The following is a 19,973-nucleotide window of genomic DNA, read 5'->3' as shown; positions in this document are numbered from 1 at the left end:
ACTAAGGCCTCACGCTTTACGATAACATTATATAAAATTTCAAACTCGCATATCTCCGTTACTATAGAAAATACTGAAATGATTTTATACTCAATGGAATCAGGTCAACGCTCTCTTTTGGCACATCCCGAAAAATTGAATCCATGTGTAATATTCATGCTTAGTTACCATGGAAACTCTCATAACAATAAAGTAAACAATATTTTTTTGCGTGATTGAAGTCGTCGTCGTGGAGATCTGAAATAACCATTTTGATTGTTGAGAAAATGTAATAAAAACTAAGGAATCACGTTTTAAGATAACATTATATAAAATTTCAAACTCGCATATCTCCGTTACTATAGAAGATACTGAAGTGATTTTACAATCAATGGAATAAGGTCAACGCTCTCTATTGGCACATCGGGAAAAATTGAATCCATGTGTAATATCCATGGTTAGGTACCATGGAAACTCTCATAACAATCCTGTAAACAATCTATTTGTGCGTGATTGTAGTCGGCGTCGTGGAGATTTGAAATAACCATTTTGATTGTTGAAACAATGTAATACAAACTAAGGCCTCACGCTTTACGATAACATTATATAAAATTTCAAACTTGCATATCTCCGCTACTATAGAAAATTCGGAAGTGATTTTACAATCAATGGAATCAGGTCGACGCTCTCTGTTGGCTCATCCGGAAAAATTGAATCCATGTGTAATATTCATGCGTAGTTACCATGGAAACACTCGTAACAATCATGTAAACAATCTATTTGTACGTGATTGTCGTCGTCCTCGTTGAGATTTGAAATAACCATTTTGATTGTTGAAACAATGTAATACAAACTAAAGGATCACGTTTTAAAATTACATTATATAAACTTCACACTCGCATATCTCCGTTACTATAGAAGATACTGAAGTGTACCTTACACTCAATGGAATCAGGTCGACGCTCTCTATTGGCACATTGGGAAAAATTGAATCCATGTTTAATATTCATTCTTTTTACCATGTAAATTCTCATAACAATTTTGTAAACAATCTATTTGTGCGTGATTGTAGTCGTCGTCGTGGAAATTTTAAATAACCATTTTGATTGTTGAAACAATGTAATACAAGCTAAGGCCTCACGCTTTACGAAAACATTATATAAAATTTCAAACTCGCATATCTCCGTTACTATAAAAGATAATGAAGTGACTTTACAATCATTGGAATCAGTTCGACGCTCTCTATTGGCTCATCCGGAAAAATTGAATCCATGTGTAATATTCATGCTTAGTTACCGTGGAAACTCTCATAACAATCGTGTAAACAATCTATTTGTGCGTGATTGTAGCTGTCGTCGTAGAGAACTGAAATAACCAATTTGATTGTTGAAACAATGTAATACAAACTAAGGCCTCAAGCTTTACGATAACATTATGTAAAATTTCAAACTCGCATATCTCCGTTACTATAGAAGATACTGAAGTGAATTTACACTCATTGGAATCAGGTCAACGCTCTCTTTTGGTACATCCCGAAAAATTGAATCCATGTGTAATATTCATGCTTAGTTACCATGGAAACTCACATAACAATGATGTAAACAATCTATTTGGGCGTGATTGTAATCGTCGTCGTGGAGATTTTAAATAAACATTTAGATTGTTGAAACAATGTAATACAACCTAAGGCCTCACGTTTTACGATAACATTATATAATATTTCAAACTCGCACATCTCCGTTACTATAGAAGATTCTGAAATGATTTTACACTCAATGGAATCAGGTCAACGCTCTCTATTGGCTCATCCGGAAAAATTGAATCCATGTGTAATATTCATGCTTAGTTACCATGGAAACTCTCATAACAATAAAGTAAACAATATTTTTTTGCGTGATTGTAGTCGTCGTCGTGGAGATCTGAAATAACCATTTTGATTGTTGAAACAATGTAATACAAACTAAGGAATCACGTTTTAAGATAACATTATATAAAATTTCAAACTCGCATATCTCCGTTACTATAGAAGATACTGAAATGTTTTTACACTCAATGGAATCAGGTCGACGCTCTCTTTTTTCCCATTCAGAAAAATTGAATCCATGTGTAATATTCATGCTTAGTTACCATGGAAACTCTCATAACAATCATGTAAACAATCTATTTTTGCGTGATTGTAGTCGTCATCATAGAGATTTGAAATAACCATTTTGATTGTTGAAACAAAGTAATACAAACTAAGGAATCACGATTTACGATAACATTATATAAAATTTTAAACTCGCATATCTCCGTTACTGTAGATGATACTGAAATGTTTTTACACTCAATGTAATCAGGTCAACGCTATATTTTGGCACATCCCGAAAATTGAATCCATGTGTAATATTCATGCTTAGTTACCATGGAAACTCTCATAACAATTTTGTAAACAATCTATTTGTGCGTGATTGTAGTCGTCGTCGTGGAGATTTGAAATATCCATTTTGATTGTTGAAACAATGTAATACAAACTAAGGAATCAAGTTTTAAGATAACATTATATAAAATTTCAAACTCGCATATCTCCGTTACTATAGAAGATACTGAAATGTTTTTACACTCAATGTAATCAGGTCAACGCTATATTTTGGCACATCCCGAAAATTGAATCCATGTGTAATATTCATGCTTAGTTACCATGGAAACTCTCATAACAATTTTGTAAACAATCTATTTGTGCGTGATTGTAGTCGTCGTCGTGGAGATTTGAAATATCCATTTTGATTGTTGAAACAATGTAATACAAACTAAGGCTTCACGCTTTACGTTAACATTATATAAAATTTTAAACTCGCATATCTCCGTTACTGTAGATGATACTGAAGTGATTTTAAAAACAATGTAATCAGGTCGACGCTCTCTATTGGCACATTTGGAAAAATTGAATCCATCTGTAATATTATATGCTTAGTTACCATGGAAACTCTCATAACAATCATGTAAACAATCTATTTGTACGTGATTGTCGTCGTCCTCGTTGAGATTTGTAATAACCATTTTGATTGTTGAAACAATGTAATACAAACTAAAGGATCACGTTTTAAAATTACATTATATAAACTTCACACTCGCATATCCCCGTTACTATAGAAGATACTGAAGTGTACTTTACACTCAATGGAATCAGGTCGACGCTCTCTATTGGCACATTGGGAAAAATTGAATCCATGTTTAATATTCATTCTTTCTTACCATGTAAATTCTCATAACAATTTTGTAAGCAATCTATTTGTGCGTGATTGTAGTCGTCGTCGTGGAGATTTTAAATAACCATTTTGATTGTTGAAACAATGTAATACAAGCTAAGGCCTCACGCTTTACGAAAACATTATATAAAATTTCAAACTCGCATATCTCCGTTACTATAAAAGATAATGAAGTGACTTTACAATCAATGGAATCAGTTCGACGCTCTCTTTTGGCTCATTGGGAAAAATTGAATCCATGTGTAATATTCATGCTTAGTTACCGTGGAAACTCTCATAACAATCGTGTAAACAATCTATTTGTGCGTGATTGTAGCTGTCGTCGTAGAGAACTGAAATAACCAATTTGATTGTTGAAACAATGTAATACAAACTAAGGCCTCACGCTTTACGATAACATTATATAAAATTTCAAACTCGCATATCTCCGTTACTGTAGATGATACTGAAGTGATTTTAAAAACAATGTAATCAGGTCGACGATCTCTATTGGCACATTTGGAAAAATTGAATCCATGTGTAATATTATATGCTTAGTTACCATGGAAACTCTCATAACAATCATGTAAACAATCTATTTGGGCGTGATGGTAATCGTCGTCGTGGAGATTTGAAATAACCATTTTGATTGTTGAAACAATGTAATAAAAACTAAGGAATCATTTTTAAGATAACATTATATAAGATTTCAAACTCGCATATCTCCTTTACTATAGAAGGTAATGAAGTGATTTGGCACTCAATATAATCAGGTCAACGCTATATTTTGGCACATCCCGAAAATTGAATCCATGTGTAATATTCATGCTTAGTTACCATGGAAACTCTCATAACAATTTTGTAAACAATCTATTTGTGCGTGATTGTAGTCGTCGTCGTGGAGATTTGAAATATCCATTTTGATTGTTGAAACAATGTAATACAAACTAAGGCCTCACGCTTTACGATAACATTATATAAAATTTCAAACTCGCATATCGCCGTTACTGTAGATGATACTGAAGTGATTTTAAAAACAATGTAATCAAGTCGACGATCTCTTTTGGCACATCCGGAAAAATTGAATCCATGTGTAATATTATATGCTTAGTTACCATGGAAACACTCATAACAATCATTTAAACAATCTATTTGGGCGTGATGGTAATCGTCGTCGTGGAGATTTGAAATAACCATTTTGATTGTTGAAACAATGTATTAAAAACTAAGGAATCATTTTTAAGATAACATTATATAAGATTTCAAACTCGCATATCTCCTTTACTATAGAAGGTAATGAAGTGATTTGACACTCAATGTAATCAGGTCAACGCCATATTTTGGCACATCCCGAAAATTGAATCCATGTGTAATATTCATGCTTAGTTACCATGGAAACTCTCATAACAATTTTGTAACCAATCTATTTGTGCGTGATTGTAGTCGTCGTCGTGGAGATTTGAAATATCCATTTTGATTGTTGAAACAATGTAATACAAACTAAGGCCTAACGCTTTACGATAACATTATATAAAATTTCAAACTCACATATCTCCGTTACTATAGAAGATACCGAAGTGATTTTAAAATCAATGTAATCAGGTCGACGCTCTCTATTGGCACATCCGTAAAAATTGAATCCATGTGTAATATCCATGGTTAGGTACCATGGAAACTCTCATAACAATCATGTAAGCAATCTATTTGTGCGTGATTGTAGTCGTCATCATAGAGATTTGAAATAACCATTTTGATTGTTGAAACAATGTAATACAAACTAAGGAATCACAATTTACGATAACATTATATAAAATTTTAAACTCGCACATCTCCGTTACTATAGAAGATACTGAAATGATTTTACACTCAATGGAATCAGGTCAACGCTCTCTATTGGCACATCCGGAAAAATTGAATCCATGTGTAATATTATATGCTTAGTTACCATGGAAACTCTCATAACAATCATGTAAACAATCTATTTGGGCGTGATGGTAATCGTCGTCGTGGAGATTTGAAATAACCATTTTGATTGTTGAAACAATGTAATAAAAACTAAGGAATCATTTTTAAGATAACATTATATAAGATTTCAAACTCGCATATCTCCTTTACTATAGAAGGTAATGAAGTGATTTGACACTCAATGTAATCAGGTCAACGCTATATTTTGGCACATCCCGAAAATTGAATCCATGTGTAATATTCATTCTTAGTTACCATGGAAACTCTCATAACAATTTTGTAAACAATCTATTTGTGCGTGATTGTAGTCGTCGTCGTGGAGATTTGAAATATCCATTTTGATTGTTGAAACAATGTAATACAAACTAAGGCTTCACGCTTTACGTTAACATTATATAAAATTTTAAACTCGCATATCTCCGTTACTGTAGATGATACTGAAGTGATTTTAAAAACAATGTAATCAGGTCGACGCTCTCTATTGGCACATCCGGAAAAATTGAATCCATCTGTAATATTATATGCTTAGTTACCATGGAAACTCTCATAACAATCATGTAAACAATCTATTTGGGCGTGATTTTAATCGTCGTCGTGGAGATTTGAAATAACCATTTTGATTGTATAAACAATGTAATAAAAACTAAGGAATCACGTTTTAAGATAACATTATATAAGATTTCAAACTCGCATATCTCCTTTTTTATAGAAGGTAATGAAGTGATTTGACACTCAATGGAATCAGGTCAACGCTCTCTTTTGGCACATCCCGAAAATTGAATCATTGTGTAATATTCTTGCTTAGTTACCATGGAAACTCTCATAACAATTTTGTAAACAATCTATTTGTGCGTGATTGTAGTCGTCGTCGTTGAGATTTGAAATATCCATTTTGATTGTTAAAACAATGTAATACAAACTAAGGCCTCACGCTTTACGATAACATTATATAAAATTTCAAACTTGCATATCTCCGTTACTATAGAAAATACGGAAGTGATTTTAAAATCAATGTAATCAGGTCGACGCTCTCTATTGGCTCATCCGGAAAAATTGAATCCATGTGAAATATTCATGCTTAGTTACCGTGGAAACTCTCATGACAATCGTGTAAAGAATCTATTTGTGCGTGATTGTAGCTGTCGTCGTGGAGAACTAAAATAACCATTTGGTTGTTGAAACAATGTAATACAATCTAAGGCCTCACGCTTTACGATAACATTATATAAAATTTCAAACTCGCATATCTCCGTTACTTTAGAAGATACTGAGATGATTTTACACTCAATGGAATCAGGTCGACGCTCTTTTTTTCCCATCCAGAAAAATTGAATCCATGTGTAATATTCATGCTTAGTTACCATGGAAACTCTCATAACAATCATGTAAACAATCTATTTGTGCGTGATTGTAGTCGTCATCATAGAGATTTGAAATAACCATTTTGATTGTTGAAACAATGTAATACAAACTAAGGAATCACGTTTTACGATAACATTATATAAAATTTTAAACTCGCATATCTCCGTTACTGTAGATGATACTGAAGTGATTTTAAAAACAATGTAATCAGGTCGACGCTCTCTATTGGCACATCCCGAAAAATTGAATCCATGTGTAATATTCATGCTTAGGTACCACGGAAACTCTCATAACAATCATGTAAACAATCTATTTGGGCGTGATTGTAGTCGTCGTCGTGGAGATTTGAAATAAACATTTAGATTGTTGAAACAATGTAATACAACCTAAGGCCTCACGTTTTACGATAACATTATATAAAATTTCAAACTCGCACATCTCCGTTACTATAGAAGATACTGAAATGATTTTACACTCAATGGAATCAGGTCAAGGCTCTCTATTGGCTCATCCGGAAAAATTGAATCCATGTGTAATATTCAAGCTTAGTTACCATGGAAACTCTCATAACAATAAAGTAAACAATATTTTTTTGAGTGATTGTAGTCGTCGTCTTGGAGATCTGAAATAACCATTTTTATTGTTGAAACAATGTAATACAAAGTAAGGAATCACGTTTTAAGATAACATAATATAAAATTTCAAACTCGCATATCTCCGTTACTTTATAAGATACTGAAATGATTTTACACTCAATTTAATCAGGTCGACGCTCTCTTTTCTCCCATCCAGAAAAATTGAATCCATGTGTAATATTCATGCTTAGTTACCGTGGAAACTCTCATAACAATCATGTAAACAATCTATTTGTGCGTGATTGTAGTCGTCATCATAGAGATTTGAAATAACCATTTTGATTGTTGAAACAATGTAATACAAACTAAGGCCTCACGTTTTACGATAACATTATATAAAATTTTAAACTCGCATATCTGCGTTACTGTAGATGATACTGAAGTGATTTTAAAAACAATGTAATCAGGTCGACGCTCTCTATTGGCACATCCCGAAAAATTGAATCCATGTGTAATATTCATGCTTAGGTACCATGGAAACTCTCATAACAATCATGTAAACAATCTATTTGGGCGTGATTGTAGTCGTCGTCGTGGAGATTTGAAATAAACATTTAGATGGTTGAAACAATGTAATACAACCTAAGGCCTCACGTTTTACGATAACATTATATAAAATTTCAAACTCGCACATCTCCGTTACTATAGAAGATACTGAAATGATTTTACACTCAATGGAATCAGGTCAAAGCTCTCTATTGGCTCATCCGGAAAAATTGAATCCATGTGTAATATTATATGCTTAGTTACCATGGAAACTCTCATAACTATCATGTAAACAATCTATTTGGGCGTGATGGTAATCGTCGTCGTGGAGATTTGAAATAACCATTTTGATTGTTGAAACAATGTAATAAAAACTAAGGAATCATTTTTAAGATAACATTATATAAGATTTCAAACTCGCATATCTCCTTTACTATAGAAGGTAATGAAGTGATTTGACACTCAATGTAATCAGGTCAACGCTATATTTTGGCACATCCCGAAAATTGAATCCATGTGTATTATTCATGCTTAGTTACCATGGAAACTCTCATAACAATCATGTAAACAATCTATTAGTGCGTGATTGTAGTACTCATCATAGAGATTTGAAATAACCATTTTAATTGTTACAACAATGTAATACAAACTAAGGTATCACCTTTTACGTTAACATTATATAAAATTTTAAACTCGCATATCTCCGTTACTGTAGATGATACTGAAGTGATTTTAAAAACAATGTAATCAGGTCGACGCTTTCTATTGGCACATCCGGAAAAATTGAATCCATCTGTAATATTATATGCTTAGTTACCATGGAAACTCACATAACAATCATGTAAACAACCTATTTGGGCGTGATTGTAATCGTCGTCGTGGAGATTTAAAATAACCATTTTGATTGTATAAACAATGTAATAAAAACTAAGGAATCACGTTTTAAGATAACATTATATAAGATTTCAAACTCGCATATCTCCTCTGCTATAGAAGGTAATGAAATGATTTGACACTCAATGGAATCAGGTCAACGCTCTCTTTTGGCACATCCCGAAAATTGAATCATTGTGTAATATTCATGCTTAGTTACAATGGAAACTCTCATAACAAGAAAGTAAACAATATTTTTTTGCGTGATTGTAGTCGTCGTCGTGGAGATCTGAAATAATCATTTTGATTGTTGAAACAATGTAATACAAACTAAGGAATCACGTTTTAAGATAACATTATATAAAATTTCAAACTCGGATTTCTCCGTTACTAAAGAAGATACTGAAGTGATTTTACAATCAATGGAATCAGGTCGACGCTCTCTATTGGCTCATCCCGAAAAATTGAATCCATGTGTAATATTCATGCTTAGTTACCATGGAAACTCTCATAACAATCATGTAAACAATCTATTTGTGCGTGATTGTAGTCGTCGTCTTGGAGATCTGAAATAACCATTTTTATTGTTGAAACAATGTAATACAAACTAAGGAATCACGTTTTAAGATAACATTATATAAAATTTCAAACTCGCATATCTCCGTTACTTTAGAAGATACTGAAATGATTTTACACTCAATGGAATCAGGTCGACGCTCTCTTTTCTCCCATCCAGAAAAATTGAATCCATGTGTAATATTCATGCTTAGTTACCGTGGAAACTCTCATAACAATCGTGTAAACAACCTATTTGTGCGTGATTGTAGCTGTCGTCGTGGAGATTTTAAATAAACCTTTAGATTGTTGAAACAATGTAATACAACCTAAGGCCTCACGTTTTACGATAACATTATATAAAATTTCAAAATCGTACATCTCCGTTACTATAGAAGATACTGAAATGATTTTACACTCAATGGAATCATGTCAACGCTCTCTATTGGCTCATCCGGAAAAATTGAATCCATGTGTAATATTCATGCTTAGTTACCATGGAAACTCTCATAACAATCATGTAAACAATCTATTTGTGCGTGATTGTAGTACTCATCATAGAGATTTGAAATAACCATTTTAAGTGTTACAACAATGTAATACAAACTAAGGTATCACGTTTTACGTTAACATTATATAAAATTTTAAACTCGCATATCTCCGTTACTGTAGATGATACTGAAGTGATTTTAAAAACAATGTAATCAGGTCGACGCTCTCTATTGGCACATCCGGAAAAATTGAATCCATGTGTAATATTATATGCTTAGTTACCATGGAAACTCTCTTAACAATCATGTAAACAATCTATTTGTGCGTGATTGTAATCGTCGTCGTGGAGATTTGAAATAACCATTTTGATTGTATAAACAATGTAATAAAAACTAAGGAATGACGTTTTAAGATAACATTATATAATATTTCAAACTCGCACATCTCCGTTACTATAGAAGATACTGAAATGATTTTACACTCAATGGAATCAGGTCAACGCTCTCTATTGGCTCATCCGGAAAAATTGAATCCATGTGTAATATTCATGCGTAGTTACCATGGAAACACTCGTAACAATCATGTAAACAATCTATTTGTACGTGATTGTCGTCGTCCTCGTTGAGATTTGAAATAACCATTTGGATTGTTGAAACAATGTAATACAAACTAAAGGATCACGTTTTAAAATTACATTATATAAACTTCACACTCGCATATCTCCGTTACTATAGAAGATACTGAAGTGTACTTTACACTCAATGGAATCAGGTCGACGCTCTCTATTGGCACATTGGGAAAAATTGAATCCATGTTTAATATTCATTCTTTATTACCATGTAAATTCTCATAACAATTTTGTAAACAATCTATTTGTGCGTGATTGTAGTCGTCGTCGTGGAGATTTTAAATAACCATTTTGATGGTTGAAATAATGTAATACAAGCTAAGGCCTCACGCTTCACGAAAACATTATATAAAATTTCAAACTCGCATATCTCCGTTACTATAGAAGATAATGAAGTGACTTTACAATCAATGGAATCAGTTCGGCGCTCTCTATTGGCTCATCCGGAAAAATTGAATCCATGTGTAATATTCATGCTTAGTTACCGTGGAAACTCTCATAACAATCGTGTAAACAATCTATTTGTGCGTGATTGTAGCTGTCGTCGTAGAGAACTGAAATAACCAATTTGATTGTTGAAACAATGTAATACAAACTAAGGCCTCACGCTTTACGATAACATTATGTAAAATTTCAAACTCGCATATCTCCGTTACTATAGAAGATACTGAAGTGAATTTACACTCAATGGAATCAGGTCAACGCTCTCTTTTGGTACATCCCGAAAAATTGAATCCATGTGTAATATTCATGCTTAGTTACCATGGAAACTCACATAACAATGATGTAAACAATCTATTTGGGCGTGATTGTAGTCGTCGTCGCGGAGATTTTAAATAAACATTTAGATTGTTGAAACAAAGTAATACAACCTAAGGCCTCACGTTTTACGATAACATTATATAAAATTTCAAACTCGCACATCTCCGTTACTATAGAAGATACTGAAATGATTTTAAAAACAATGTAATCAGGTCGACGCTCTCTATTGGCACATCCCGAAAAATTGAATCCATGTGTAATATTCATGCTTAGGTACCATGGAAACTCTCATAACAATCATGTAAACAATCTATTTGTGCGTGATTGTAGTCGTCATCATAGAGATTTGAAATAACCATTTTGATTGTTGAAACAATGTAATACAAACTAAGGAATCACGTTTTACGATAACATTATATAAAATTTTAAACTCGCATATCTCCGTTACTGTAGATGATACTGAAGTGATTTTAAAAACAATGTAATCAGGTCGACGCTCTCTATTGGCACATCCCGAAAAATTGAATCCATGTGTAATATTCATGCTTAGGTACCATGGAAACTCTCATAACAATCATGTAAACAATCTATTTGTGCGTGATTGTAGTCGTCATCATAGAGATTTGAAATAACCATTTTGATTGTTGAAACAATGTAATACAAACTAAGGAATCACGTTTTACGATAACATTATATAAAATTTTAAACTCGCATATCTCCGTTACTGTAGATGATACTGAAGTGATTTTAAAAACAATGTAATCAGGTCGACGCTCTCTATTGGCACATCCCGAAAAATTGAATCCATGTGTAATATTCATGCTTAGGTACCATGGAAACTCTCATAACAATCATGTAAACAATCTATTTGGGCGTGATTGTAGTCGTCGTCGTGGAGATTTGAAATAAACATTTAGATTGTTGAAACAAAGTAATACAACCTAAGGCCTCACGTTTTACGATAACATTATATAAAATTTCAAACTCGCACATCTCCGTTACTATAGAAGATACTGAAATGATTTTACACTCAATGGAATCAGGTCAACGCTCTCTATTGGCTCATCCGGAAAAATTGAATCCATGTGTAATATTCAAGCTTAGTTACCATGGAAACTCTCATAACAATAAAGTAAACAATATTTTTTTGCGTGATTGTAGTCGTCGTCTTGGAGATCTGAAATAACCATTTTTATTGTTGAAACAATGTAATACAAACTAAGGAATCACGTTTTAAGATAACATTATATAACATTTCAAACTCGCACATCTCCGTTACTATAGAAGATACTGAAATGATTTTACACTCAATGGAATCAGGTCAACGCTCTCTATTGGCTCATCCGGAAAAATTGAATCCATGTGTAATATTCATGCTTAGTTACCGCGGAAACTCTCATAACAATCGTGTAAACGATCTATTTGTGCGTGATTGTAGCTGTCGTCGTGGAGAACTGAAATAACCATTTTGATTGTTAAAACAATGTAATACAAACTCAGGTCTCACGCTTTACGATAACATTATATACAATTTCAAACTCGCATATCTATGTTACTATAGAAGATACTGAATTGAATTTACACTCAATGGAATCAGGTCAACGCTCTCTTTTGGCACATCCCGAAAAATTGAATCCATGTGTAATATTCATGCTTAGTTACCATGGAAACTCTCATAACAATCATGTAAACAATCTATTTGTACGTGATTGTAGTAGTCATCATAGAGATTTGAAATAACCATTTTGATTGTTACAACAATGTAATACAAACTAAGGTATCACGTTTTACGTTAACATTATATAAAATTTTAAACTCGCATATCTCCGTTACTGTAGATGATACTGAAGTGATTTTAAAAACAATGTAATCAGGTCGACGCTCTCTATTGGCACATCCCGAAAAATTGAATCCATCTGTAATATTATATGCTTAGTTACCATGGAAACTCTCATAACAATCATGTAAACAATCTATTTGGGCGTGATTGTAATCGTCGTCGTGGAGATTTGAAATAACCATTTTGATTGTATAAACAATGTAATAAAAACTAAGGAATCACGTTTTAAGATAACATTATATAAGATTTCAAACTCGCATATCTCCTTTACTATAGAAGGTAATGAAGTGATTTGACACTCAATGGAATCAGGTCAACGCTCTCTATTGGCACATCGGGAAAAATTGAATCCATGTGTAATATCCATGGTTAGGTACCATGGAAACTCTCATAACAATCATGTAAACGATCTATTTGTGCGTGATTGTAGCTGTCGTCGTGGAGAACTGAAATAACCATTTTGATTGTTGAAACAATGTAATACAAACTAAGGCCTCACGCTTTACGATAACATTATATAAAATTTCAAACTCGCATATCTCCGTTACTATAGAAAATACTGAAATGATTTTATACTCAATGGAATCAGGTCAACGCTCTCTTTTCTCCCATCCAGAAAAATTGACCCCGTGTGTAATATTCATGCTTAGTTACCTTGGAAACTCTCATAACAATAAACTAAACAATATTTTTTTGCGTGATTGTAGTCGTCGTCGTGGAGATCTGAAATAACCATTTTGATTGTTGAGAAAATGTAATAAAAACTAAGGAATCACGTTTTAAGATAACATTATATAAAATTTCAAACTCGCATTTCTCCGTTACTATAGAAGATACTGAAGTGATTTTACAATCAATGGAATAAGGTCAACGCTCTCTATTGGCACATCCGAAAAAATTGAATTCGTGTGTAATATTCATGCTTAGTTAACATGGAAACTCTCATAACAATAATTAAAACAATCTATTGGTGCGTGATTGTAGTCGTCTTCATAGGGATTTGTAATAACCATTTTGATTGTTGAAACAATGTAATACAAACTAAGGAATCACGTTTTACGATAACATTATATAAAATTTTAAACTCGCATATCTCCGTTACTATAGAAGATACCTAAGTGATTTTAAAATCAATGTAATCAGGACGACGCTCTCTATTGGCACATCGGCAAAAATTGAATCCATGTGTAATATCCATGGTTAGGTACCATGGAAACTCTCATAACAATCATGTAAACAATTTATTTGTGCGTGATTGTAGTCGGCGTCGTGGAGATTTGAAATAACCATTTTGATTGTTGAAACAATGTAATACAAACTAAGGCCTCACGCTTTACGATAACATTATATAAAATTTCAAACTTGCATATCTCCGTTACTATAGAAAATACGGAAGTGATTTTACAATCAATGGAATCAGGTCGACGCTCTCTATTGGCTCATCCGGAAAAATTGAATCCATGTGTAATATTCATGCGTAGTTACCATGGAAACACTCGTAACAATCATGTAAACAATCTATTTGTACGTGATTGTCGTCGTCCTCGTTGAGATTTGAAATAACCATTTGGATTGTTGAAACAATGTAATACAAACTAAAGGATCACGTTTTAAAATTACATTATATAAACTTCACACTCGCATATCTCCGTTACTATAGAAGATACTGAAGTGTACTTTACACTCAATGGAATCAGGTCGACGCTCTCTATTGGCACATTGGGAAAAATTGAATCCATGTTTAATATTCATTCTTTATTACCATGTAAATTCTCATAACAATTTTGTAAACAATCTATTTGTGCGTGATTGTAGTCGTCGTCGTGGAGATTTTAAATAACCATTTTGATGGTTGAAATAATGTAATACAAGCTAAGGCCTCACGCTTCACGAGAACATTATATAAAATTTCAAACTCGCATATCTCCGTTACTATAGAAGATAATGAAGTGACTTTACAATCAATGGAATCAGTTCGGCGCTCTCTATTGGCTCATCCGGAAAAATTGAATCCATGTGTAATATTCATGCTTAGTTACCGTGGAAACTCTCATAACAATCGTGTAAACAATCTATTTGTGCGTGATTGTAGCCGTCGTCGTAGAGAACTGAAATAACCAATTTGATTGTTGAAACAATGTAATACAAACTAAGGCCTCACGCTTTACGATAACATTATGTAAAATTTCAAACTCGCATATCTCCGTTACTATAGAAGATACTGAAGTGAATTTACACTCAATGGAATCAGGTCAACGCTCTCTTTTGGTACATCCCGAAAAATTGAATCCATGTGTAATATTCATGCTTAGTTACCATGGAAACTCTCATAACAATAAAGTAAACAATATTTTTTTGCGTGATTGTAGTCGTCGTCGTGGAGATCTGAAATAACCATTTTGATTGTTGAAACAATGTAATACAAACTAAGGAATCACGTTTTAAGATAACATTATATAAAATTTCAAACTCGCATATCTCCGTTACTATAGAAGATACTGAAATAATTTTACACACAATGGAATCAGGTCGACGCTCTCTTTTTTTCCCATCCAGAAAAATTGAATCCATGTGTAATATTCATGCTTAGTTACCATGGAAACTCTCATAAAAATCATGTAAACAATCTATTTGTGCGTGATTGTAGTCGTCATCATAGAGATTTGAAATAACCATTTTGATTGTTGAAACAATGTAATACAAACTAAGGAATCACGATTTACGATAACATTATATAAAATTTTAAACTCGCATATCTCCATTACTGTAGATGATACTGAAGTGATTTTAAAAACAATGTAATCAGGTCCACGATCTCTATTGGCACATCCGGAAAATTTGAATCCATGAGTAATATTATATGCTTAGTTACCATGGAAACTCTCTTAACAATCATGTAAACAATCTATTTGGGCGTGATTGTAATCGTCGTCGTGGAGATTTGAAATAACCATTTTGTTTGTTGAAACAATGTAATAAAAACTAAGGAATCATTTTTAAGATAACACTATATAAGATTTCAAACTCGCATATCTCCTTTACTATAGAAGGTAATGAAGTGATTTGACTCTCAATGTAATCAGGTCAACGCTATATTTTGGCACATCCCGAAAATTGAATCCATGTGTAATATTCATGCTTAGTTACCATGGAAACTCTCATAACAATCATGTAAACAATCTATTTGTGCGTGATTGTAGTCGTCGTCGTGGAGATTTGAAATATCCATTTTGATTGTTGAAACAATGTAATACAAACTAAGGCCTCGCGCTTTACGATAACATTATATAAAATTTTAAACTCGCATATCTCCATTACTGTAGATGATACTGAAGTGATTTTAAAAACAATGTAATCAGGTCGACGATCTCTATTGGCACAGCCGGAAAAATTGAATCCATGTGTAATATTATATGCTTAGTTACCATGGAAACACTCATAACAATCATGTAAACAATCTATTTGTACATGATTGTCGTCGTCCTCGTTGAGATTTGTAATAACAATTTTGATTGTTGAAACAATGTAATACAAACTAAAGAATCACGTCTTAAAATTACATTATATAAAATTTCACACTCGCATATCTCCGTTACTATAGAAGATACTCAAGTGTACTTTACACTCAATGGAATCAGCTCGACACTCTCTATTGGCACATCGGGAAAAATTGAATCCATGTTTAATATTCATTCTTTCTTACCATGTAAACTCTCATAACAATTTTGTAAACAATCTATTTGTGCGTGATTGTAGTCGTCGTCGTGGAGATTTTAAATAACCATTTTGATTGTTGAAACAATGTAATACAAGCTAAGGCCTCACGCTTTACGATAACATTATATAAAATTTTAAACTCGCCTATCTCCATTACTGTAGATGATACTGAAGTGATTTTAAAAACAATGTAATCAGGTCGACGATCTCTATTGGCACATCCGGAAAAATTGAATCCATGTGTAATATTCATGCTTAGTTACCATGGAAACTCTCATAACAATAAAGTAAACAATATTTTTTTGCGTGATTGTAGTCGTCGTCGTGGAGATCTGAAATAACCATTTTGATTGTTGCAACAATGTAATACAAACTAAGGAATCACGTTTTAAGATAACATTATATAAAATTTCAAACTCGCATATCTCCGTTACTATAGAAGATACTGAAATAATTTTACACACAATGGAATCAGGTCGACGCTCTCTTTTTTTCCCATCCAGAAAAATTGAATCCATGTGTAATATTCATGCTTAGTTACCATGGAAACTCTCATAAAAATCATGTAAACAATCTATTTGTGCGTGATTGTAGTCGTCATCATAGAGATTTGAAATAACCATTTTGATTGTTGAAACAATGTAATACAAACTAAGGAATCACGATTTACGATAACATTATATAAAATTTAAACTCTCATATCTCCATTACTGTAGATGATACTGAAGTGATTTTAAAAACAATGTAATCAGGTCGACGATCTCTATTGGCACATCCGGAAAAATTGAATCCATGTGTAATATTATATGCTTAGTTACCATGGAAACTCTCTTAACAATCATGTAAACAATCTATTTGGGCGTGATTGTAATCGTCGTCGTGGAGATTTGAAATAACCATTTTGTTTGTTGAAACAATGTAATAAAACTAAGGAATCATTTTTAAGATAACATTATATAAGATTTCAAACTCGCATATCTCCTTTACTATAGAAGGTAATGAAGTGATTTGACACTCAATGTAATCAGGTCAACGCTATATTTTGGCACATCCCGAAAATTGAATCCATGTGTAATATTCATGCTTAGTTACCATGGAAACTCTCATAACAATCATGTAAACAATCTATTTGTGCGTGATTGTAGTCGTCGTCGTGGAGATTTGAAATATCCATTTTGATTGTTGAAACAATGTAATACAAACTAAGGCCTCGCGCTTTACGATAACATTATATAAAATTTTAAACTCGCATATCTCCATTACTGTAGATGATACTGAAGTGATTTTAAAAACAATGTAATCAGGTCGACGATCTCTATTGGCACATCCGGAAAAATTGAATCCATGTGTAATATTATATGCTTAGTTACCATGGAAACACTCATAACAATCATGTAAACAATCTATTTGTACATGATTGTCGTCGTCCTCGTTGAGATTTGTAATAACAATTTTGATTGTTGAAACAATGTAATACAAACTAAAGAATCACGTCTTAAAATTACATTATATAAAATTTCACACTCGCATATCTCCGTTACTATAGAAGATACTCAAGTGTACTTTACACTCAATGGAATCAGCTCGACACTCTCTATTGGCACATCGGGAAAAATTGAATCCATGTTTAATATTCATTCTTTCTTACCATGTAAACTCTCATAACAATTTTGTAAACAATCTATTTGTGCGTGATTGTAGTCGTCGTCGTGGAGATTTTAAATAACCATTTTGATTGTTGAAACAATGTAATACAAGCTAAGGCCTCACGCTTTACGATAACATTATATAAAATTTTAAACTCGCATATCTCCATTACTGTAGATGATACTGAAGTGATTTTAAAAACAATGTAATCAGGTCGACGATCTCTATTGGCACATCCGGAAAAATTGAATCCATGTGTAATATTCATGCTTAGTTACCATGGAAACTCTCATAACAATAAAGTAAAGAATATTTTTTTGCGTGATTGTAGTCGTCGTCGTGGAGATCTGAAATAACCATTTTGATTGTTGTAACAATGTAATACAAACTAAGGAATCACGTTTTAAGATAACATTATATAAAATTTCAAACTCGCATATCTCCGTTACTATAGAAGATACTGAAATAATTTTACACACAATGGAATCAGGTCGACGCTCTCTTTTTTTCCCATCCAGAAAAATTGAATCCATGTGTAATATTCATGCTTAGTTACCATGGAAACTCTCATAAAAATCATGTAAACAATCTATTTGTGCGTGATTGTAGTCGTCATCATAGAGATTTGAAATAACCATTTTGATTGTTGAAACAATGTAATACAAACTAAGGAATCACGATTTACGATAACATTATATAAAATTTAAACTCTCATATCTCCATTACTGTAGATGATACTGAAGTGATTTTAAAAACAATGTAATCAGGTCGACGATCTCTATTGGCACATCCGGAAAAATTGAATCCATGTGTAATATTATATGCTTAGTTACCATGGAAACTCTCTTAACAATCATGTAAACAATCTATTTGGGCGTGATTGTAATCGTCGTCGTGGAGATTTGAAATAACCATTTTGTTTGTTGAAACAATGTAATAAAACTAAGGAATCATTTTTAAGATAACATTATATAAGATTTCAAACTCGCATATCTCCTTTACTATAGAAGGTAATGAAGTGATTTGACACTCAATGTAATCAGGTCAACGCTATATTTTGGCACATCCCGAAAATTGAATCCATGTGTAATATTCATGCTTAGTTACCATGGAAACTCTCATAACAATCATGTAAACAATCTATTTGTGCGTGATTGTAGTCGTCGTCGTGGAGATTTGAAATATCCATTTTGATTGTTGAAACAATGTAATACAAACTAAGGCCTCGCGCTTTACGATAACATTATATAAAATTTTAAACTCGCATATCTCCGTTACTATAGAAAATACGGAAGTGATTTTACAATCAATGGAATCAGGTCGACGCTCTCTATTGGCTCATCCGGAAAAATTGAATCCATGTGTAATATTCATGCGTAGTTACCATGGAAACACTCGTAACAATCATGTAAACAATCTATTTGTACGTGATTGTCGTCGTCCTCGTTGAGATTTGAAATAACCATTTGGATTGTTGAAACAATGTAATACAAACTAAAGGATCACGTTTTAAAATTACATTATATAAACTTCACACTCGCATATCTCCGTTACTATAGAAGATACTGAAGTGTACTTTACACTCAATGGAATCAGGTCGACGCTCTCTATTGGCACATTGGGAAAAATTGAATCCATGTTTAATATTCATTCTTTATTACCATGTAAATTCTCATAACAATTTTGTAAACAATCTATTTGTGCGTGATTGTAGTCGTCGTCGTGGAGATTTTAAATAACCATTTTGATGGTTGAAATAATGTAATACAAGCTAAGGCCTCACGCTTCACGAGAACATTATATAA

Source organism: Lepisma saccharinum, chromosome 7 (assembly GCF_977018435.1).
Source record: "Lepisma saccharinum chromosome 7, izLepSacc3.1, whole genome shotgun sequence".
In the NCBI taxonomy this organism is placed as follows: domain Eukaryota; kingdom Metazoa; phylum Arthropoda; class Insecta; order Zygentoma; family Lepismatidae; genus Lepisma; species Lepisma saccharinum.
Note: the sequence above shows the minus strand (reverse complement) of the source record.